Raw genomic sequence first — 8,089 nt, forward strand, 5'->3', positions numbered from 1 at the left:
CGCTGGGAAAGGGCATCGTAAGCGTGAACTGGACAGGGCCGGTGCTGTTTGTTAAATCCAATAATCAAGCTTCTATCTCCTTCCTTCCTGCAGCTCCTTCTCCCTCCCTCCCAGCTTACCACGTTTCTTTATTTATTTCAAATCTTTTGTATACCGTAGATCCAAGCCGTTTACATAAAAGAACGTACATAATTTAGAAGAAAGGAAGCATGGGTAAGGGAACGTTGGATTTCAGAGCAAACCCATTGAAAAAAGAGAGTGAGCAAAACAAGATAATTTAAAATACAAATTAGCTGAGTTGAAATGGAGTAACGTAGCTAGATGGGGCTTTTGAAGATTTCCCCTCCAGTGTGTTAAAGTCCATCAAATTCATAAATGTGGTGTTCGATTTGTTTTTCTCATTTCAGCCCATGAGAGTCCTACTGAAGGGACAGTTCATCCAGGGAATGAATGGTGGAAAGGATCCAAGCACTTGAGTGAGAGTGAGGTTCTCTAAATTATTCCCCCTTCTGTAAGCAGCCTTGCCCAAAGACTATAATTGCAGAGATCATCCAGAAATTACATAAGGGCTGTGCGAGCTTAGCAAGGTGGCACCTCCCCTTCCAGATGGCTATAGCTGCATATCTTTCAATTCCTGGTGAGCTCATTGCAGAACACACAGTGTATAAAGCAGACGCCACATCTGTCCCTCCCTCCCTCCAAGCACCCACCCGGGGTGCAGAGCAGACCAGCACGTCACCGTTGGGAACGTTCGTGGAGTGCAAACCAGAGTACGCCTTTCCAAATTGTATTGTCAGCGACCTCCTCCCCAAGCAATGTCATTCCCCACCATAGATCTTAGTGGTACCACTTCTCAAAATATGCCAGAAGATGTGGCTCAATGGGTTGAGCGAAACCAAACTGGATCCAGCTTAATGGCGCTTGCCCTCTAAGGCAGTCACACAGACGTCCTTCTTCAGGAGGCCGCGGAAGGGTAACCTTACCCGGGTATTCGGTGACATTTAGCTGGATAAGGCTGACCCCGAATATACTCTCCTAAAATGACCCGGGTCATTCCCCCAACCGGTGTTTCCCGGCTTAAGTTTATCTGGGAAGCGTTGAATATTGGTGCTACCTGGAAAACTTGTAGCTGTGCCCCCCTGCCCTTCCTGGGTGAATGTTTACCCAGCTGATGACTTAACTGAGTAAAATGTATCTGCTCAGTGGGGTGGGAAATGTAACGCTCACAACCGATGACAGCAGAAAAAGATCAGTAGCCCATCCAATCTACCTATTCCTTCCTGTCTAAAGTGCCAAGGATATGCCAGCTTCCAGCCATACAGTGTGGCTGTCTGTTGGATATCACTCCCTAACCAGGACTGGCTAAGGCTGAATATCACTACTTAGCCAGATAACTTATCTGGCTTAAGTAGCACTGGCCTGTCAGCTGGCTAAGAACCTAAGCCCTGATTCATGAAGGCTTTTCTCCCATTCTGTGTCTATGGGAAAATACCCTGATGAATCAGGTCCTTAGCCAGCTAAGCGATAACCACTGAATATCCAGTGGCCACTACTTAGTCGGACTTAACCATCTGAGCTCTTTTTGAATTTTGCCTCGGAAGATCTTTATTTGCAAAAAAAAATACAGACATAGCAGAAGAGTTAATTAGCAGTGCGGCCTGCCTTGAAGGCCTGAAGTACAGCGATAATTAGAGTTCCTAACTGAAATCTAGGCGCTTATCTTCCGAGACGGGCCTGACAATAATTAGAGTTCCTAACTGAAATCTAGGCGCTTATCTTCCGAGACGGGCCTGACAATAATTAGAGTTCCTAACTGAAATCTAGGCGCTTATCTTCCGAGACGGGCCTGACAATAATTAGAGTTCCTAACTGAAATCTAGGCGCTTATCTTCCGAGACGGGCCTGACAATAATTAGAGTTCCTAACTGAAATCTAGGCGCTTATCTTCCGAGACGGGCCTGACAATAATTAGAGTTCCTAACTGAAATCTAGGCGCTTATCTTCCGAGACGGGCCTGACAATAATTAGAGTTCCTAACTGAAATCTAGGCGCTTATCTTCCGAGACGGGCCTGACAATAATTAGAGTTCCTAACTGAAATCTAGGCGCTTATCTTCCGAGACGGGCCTGACAATAATTAGAGTTCCTAACTGAAATCTAGGCGCTTATCTTCCGAGACGGGCCTGACAATAATTAGAGTTCCTAACTGAAATCTAGGCGCTTATCTTCCGAGACGGGCCTGACAATAATTAGAGTTCCTAACTGAAATCTAGGCGCTTATCTTCCGAGACGGGCCTGACAATAATTAGAGTTCCTAACTGAAATCTAGGCGCTTATCTTCCGAGACGGGCCTGACAATAATTAGAGTTCCTAACTGAAATCTAGGCGCTTATCTTCCGAGACGGGCCTGACAATAATTAGAGTTCCTAACTGAAATCTAGGCGCTTATCTTCCGAGACGGGCCTGACAATAATTAGAGTTCCTAACTGAAATCTAGGCGCTTATCTTCCGAGACGGGCCTGACAATAATTAGAGTTCCTAACTGAAATCTAGGCGCTTATCTTCCGAGACGGGCCTGACAATAATTAGAGTTCCTAACTGAAATCTAGGCGCTTATCTTCCGAGACGGGCCTGACAATAATTAGAGTTCCTAACTGAAATCTAGGCGCTTATGTTCCGAGACGGGCCTGACAATAATTAGAGTTCCTAACTGAAATCTAGGCGCTTATCTTCCGAGACGGGCCTGACAATAATTAGAGTTCCTAACTGAAATCTAGGCGCTTATCTTCCGAGACGGGCCTGACAATAATTAGACTTCCTAACTGAAATCTAGGCGCTTATCTTCCAAGACGGGCCTGACAGGCTACACATTCCTCGTTTACTGGATTAGTGATGGTAGGACAGCTTGCAGAAAGGCTACGGGGGACCTCGGAGAGGCCTGATGTTGGTGGCTGGTTGGATGGTTATGAGACCTGGTGCTGCTGAATAAGTCCGTTCGGCTAATGTAGATGAAGAGCTGTGTTTTGAGTGTGTACCTCCTCTGTTTCTGTTCCATGCTGTCTTAAAGACGGTGACAATTAACCTCCAGCTCCCATTCCCTTTTCATTCTCAGAATGTGTTCCTGCTGCTCACTCATCCTTCGTGGAGCCCTTCGCTCAGTATCCATAGAGCATAGTCCTTATCTCGCCAGCAAGCAGTATGGATTCTCTTTAGGTAGAGTAAGAAGAACAATTTGGATCTATAAAGTGCTTTTGGCGCAGCCGCTTCCCAGCCGGCTTTCCCTGTACTATTTCTGAAACGCGCACTGGTATAGCTGGCCTGGTACTTGCGTTGCGCGAGAGCTTCTAAATGGGAAGCTGGGTGGGGATAAATAAGGGAACAGTATGAACTTCTTTCTGAAACTGAGGCCCAAGTCACTCCCGTGATCTGTCTGAGCTCATGCTGAGCGGCCGTGGTAGAGCGAGATTTGAACTCGTGTCCCAGGAGGGGTTAAATGGCTTTTTTCTTCGTTGGGGATATGCAGAATGACCTTTCTGAAAAAAGATGCTCTGGAAGTTTTACAAAGCAAGTCTTGAATTTTGACGGAGAGTGTAGATCCTCGTAACCAGAGCCCTCCTCCTCCGCACTCGGCATCGGTGAGCTGCCCTGGTGACTCGGGGCACACCAGCAGCTCGCATTTCACTTTCGGTTATTCACAGATTCAAAGAACGTATCGATCTGGACTGTGGATTTTTTTCAAGTACATTAAAAGTGCTGATTATAATTCCCCAGAGAGCGGCACCGCTGCTTACGAGGAAGATATAAGCTCATTCGTAAGCTCCCAGTGGAGAATAAAGTATTGACCATGTGCAAATGTGAACTCTGTAAGCTTCCTGCACAGCAGGACATCAGCTGTGCAGGTGCCAGCCACTTCGAGGGGGGCGCCGGGTCACCAGGAGCCGGGGGGGGGGGCTGACTTTAGAGGGAGGGCAGCCTGCGCAGTCGTGCGGGGGGAGGGGAGCTGACTCGCGTCTCCCCCAGCCACTGACAGCGTTGTGCTGCTGCTTCGGGGGCACGGACGCTCTCCCGGGCCATGAAGGGCGTTACCCCGGGGTGCCACTGGCACTCAAGCCGACCCTGCCAGGAGCAGCTTCCTCGGGAGCGCACAAGGCCTGATTATACTGGGCATCGGCTGTGGCAAGGCTGGCTCCCGCCAGGTGACAGGATTGTGCAGCCTCTTGAATCCGGCGGCCACGCCAGGGAGCCCTGGCCTACAGTAACGGAGCTGGGCAGTCTGGGGACAGTAAAGCCGAGCTCCGGTATGATGGCAGCGTGGACTTCTAATCCTGAGCTACAAAGCTCTCCCCTGGGGCCAGCCCTCTTCAGAAGGGAACCAGCGCTGAAATCCGTCCCAGAGCTGGAACATCTCACCAGGAAGAGCTGCAAAGAAATGGTTCTGTTCTGTTACGTGGCAGCTGACGTCCTGGCCGGCAGGTTTCCCTTTTCCTCTTCCTTCTGCCAGGTTGTGGACCACTGGGCATGAGTGGGGGGGCCCTGGCTTATCCGGGCGGCGAGGAGCTGGGCCACTCCGCTCTGCCTCACCCATGGGGATCACCGAATGTAGAAAAAGGCTGACGTGGATTGCAGAAGTTTTGTTCTCACTCTTCCAAGGAACCCATTGGAAGCAGTTTGGCAGCTCCAATGACCCAGTAATTTACTTCTGATTTCTTGGGCTTTCGGCTACAATCAGAGCCAGGACTAGGATCTGGCATCGGGGGCCGTCGTTTGCTACCGCCTGGGGATTTTTCTCCCTGTGTTTATACCACGACCCTCCGAAGGGGGTAGAGAGAAGGAAGAGGGTGAGGAGAAAGTTAGTTTATTCCCCCCCCCCCCCCCCCCCCCCATCTTAACTTGCAGGCCTGGATTTCGGCAACGTTTTAATCGGTGCCAGAGCATCCTCACCCCTGCCATACTCCATGCCGCAGGCACCAACCCCTCAGCAGCAGCACCCGGGGGCCTCCTGCAGCCCTGGCCCGCTCCCTTCTCCCACACAGGCCCTCCTGCTATCATGGCCCCCCCCCCCCCCCGTGCAGGGGAATGTCAGCAAGTGACAGCCGCAGGAAACCCCACCCCGCGATGAATGTGGGGGCCAGTGCCCTGAGAGGGGAGGGTTTGAGGTCTTCCCCTTCCCAGCCAGCCCTGCAGTTGGGGAGGGGGAACTCCCCCCCCCCCCCCCATTGCCTACGGCTGAATGCAGCTTAAATCTGGTTGTGCCCTCTGAATCCAGGGGCATTAGGCCAACGTGATTCCCAGGGCTAGAATCCGTATGCTAGCCACAGCCACCGGGCCTGGGCGCAGCGAGGGAAGTGCAGCTCGCAGAGGAGAGAGACTGTGAAGCTCTCGCCAAGTCATCATCTACATTCGGTGGAAGGAGTCACCCAGCGCCCTCACCCCAAGCAGCAGTGCCTCATCCAGGGACTAAAAGTACTGCCGGATCTAGTTCTGTACCAGGCTCCCGATGAGCAGAAAGTTTAATTCTGAAATCCGCAAATCTGAAGCTTTTCGTCTCCGTAGGTGAAATGTTCGGTTCCCTGCTGCCTTCCTTCCAGTTCAATCTGTGGGTCAGTGGTGCCAGAAGCTTCCTTTGCAAGCAGCTCAGGCTTTTTCATCCCCTTCTGTCTGGTCCCGGCATCGCGGTGAGATCCTCCAGCCAGGACCCTGGGTCCAGCGGCTCAGACTCCCTGCTCACCTTCCCGGCCCAGGGACTGAGATTTCTGTATCCATTTTTATCTGACGGCCATCCTGCTCTTCCCCGGATTGTCTCTCTGCTCAGCTTCCTTCTGATTCCTGAGCATGGGCCATTAACTGGAGAGCAGCCTCTAACTTCCGGCACCTGGAGACCGAGAAGTCTGCTCTGCTTGGTCCTGTATCTTGCACACCCTATCTGCTGCCCCTCCAATGTCCTTCTGCAAACGCTGCTCTGTGGCAACCTAGTCCAGCCATTCTGTTGACTTGGTTATGGTTTGTGTTAAATTGCAAAAACCAGATTTTGCCCTGAACGTGACTGCGGAATGAGCAAAGGGTACAGCAATTCACTGAGAAATCACTGTGCACTATAAATGAGAATTTCAGCTTGCCTGTGTATATCGGAGGAAGGACTGGCTTCTATATGTCTTGCTTTTCTGCGAGTGAATGTGGAATTCAAAGCTCTGTCCTAAGCCAGCATCAGCAGCCTGATGAGCAAGAAATGCAGATGGAACAGAGGTTTCAGATCTGCAATTAACTTTTATCCAGAAAAAAGAGAGGAAAAGTACCTAGAGATGGGAGTAACTGCAGAAATGCATTGAAGGCTTCTGTGGAGCAGCCCCGGGGCACTTGTGCAGTGCCTGTGCTCATACTCGGGAACCTTTGAGATTCTCATGGATTAGCAAGGGTGCGGGGGTTGCACACTCATTCTAACACATGTTCATACATGTGCATGCTCGTACTCACACACTCACTTATCCCATATACCCACACATGCCCACTCACTCACATACAGCCACTCATTCTCACACACACCCATGCATACTCACCTCTCCTTCCCACATAGGCACACACACATACACACTCACATACAACCACTCACTTCCACAAATGCCCACTCACATATAACCACTCATTCTCACACACACCCATGCATACTCACCTCTACCTCCCACATAGGCACACCCACACACATACACACTCACATACACACTCACATACAACCACTCACTTCCACACATGCCCACTCACATATAACCACTCATTCTCACACACACCCATACATACTCACCTCTCCCTCCCACATAGGCACACTCACACACATACACACTCAATACAGCCACTCACACATACTCACATATAACCACTCATTCTCACACACACCCATGCATACTCACCTCTCCCTCCCACATAGGCACACTCACACACATACACACTCACATATAACCACTCACTTCCACACATGCCCACTCACATATAACCACTCATTCTCACACACACCCATGCATACTCACCTCTCTCCCACATAGGTACACTCACACACATGCTCACTCAATACAACCACTCACACATACCGTGTTTCCCCGAAAATAAGACAGTGTCTTATATTTATTTTTGCTACCAAAGATGCACTAGGCCTTATTTTCAGGGGATGTCTTATTTTTCCATGAAGAAGAATTCACATATATTGTTGAACAAAAAAATGAACATTTTATTATATTCTGAATAGTTGTCTGGTTATGCTGCTTTGTGATGCAACTAACTGTGAATCCTGCAGGGTAAAAAAATCACAGCTGCATGCTCTGGTGTTCTGTGCGACGGGCATGCTCCCAAATAAAAACTTTGCTAGGTCTTACTTTCGGGGGAGGTCTTATTTATTTATTTATTTATTTATTGTTTTTGTTATACCGAGTTTCATGACAGGCATCACATCAACCCGGTTTACAATTAACAAAGTGTGTAAAACATAACGTAAAACAATGTTCTCAAAAAGAACCTTGAACTTTAAATATCATGAATCAGATATAGGAATTGAGAAAGTTACAATATTTATACAAATATCTTATATTACAAATATCTTATATTTAGCAATTCATCAAAACCTCTACTAGGTCTTATTTTCGGGGGATGTCTTATTTTCGGGGAAACAGGGTACTCACATACAACCACTCACTCCTACACATGCCTACTCACTCACATATAACCGCTCACTTCCATACATGCCCACTCACTCATTCATTCTCACACATTCATGCCCACCCACTCACTCATTCTCACACACACCCATGCATATTCACCTCTCCCTCCCACATACGCACACTCACACACATGCTCACTCAATACAACCACTCACACATACTCACATACAGCCATTCACTCATGCTCACTCACATAAAGCCACTCACTCTCATATATGCCTACTCACTCACATATAACAGCTCACTTTTACACAGGCCCATGTATGCTCAATTCTTTCCCTCCCACATACATTCACACACAGGCACACTCACATACAACCAATCACTCACACATGCTCACGCACTAAAATACAACCACTCACTCACACATGCCCATGCATACTCACT

This window comes from Rhinatrema bivittatum, chromosome 10, assembly GCF_901001135.1.
Source record: "Rhinatrema bivittatum chromosome 10, aRhiBiv1.1, whole genome shotgun sequence".
NCBI classification, from domain to species: Eukaryota; Metazoa; Chordata; class Amphibia; order Gymnophiona; family Rhinatrematidae; genus Rhinatrema; species Rhinatrema bivittatum.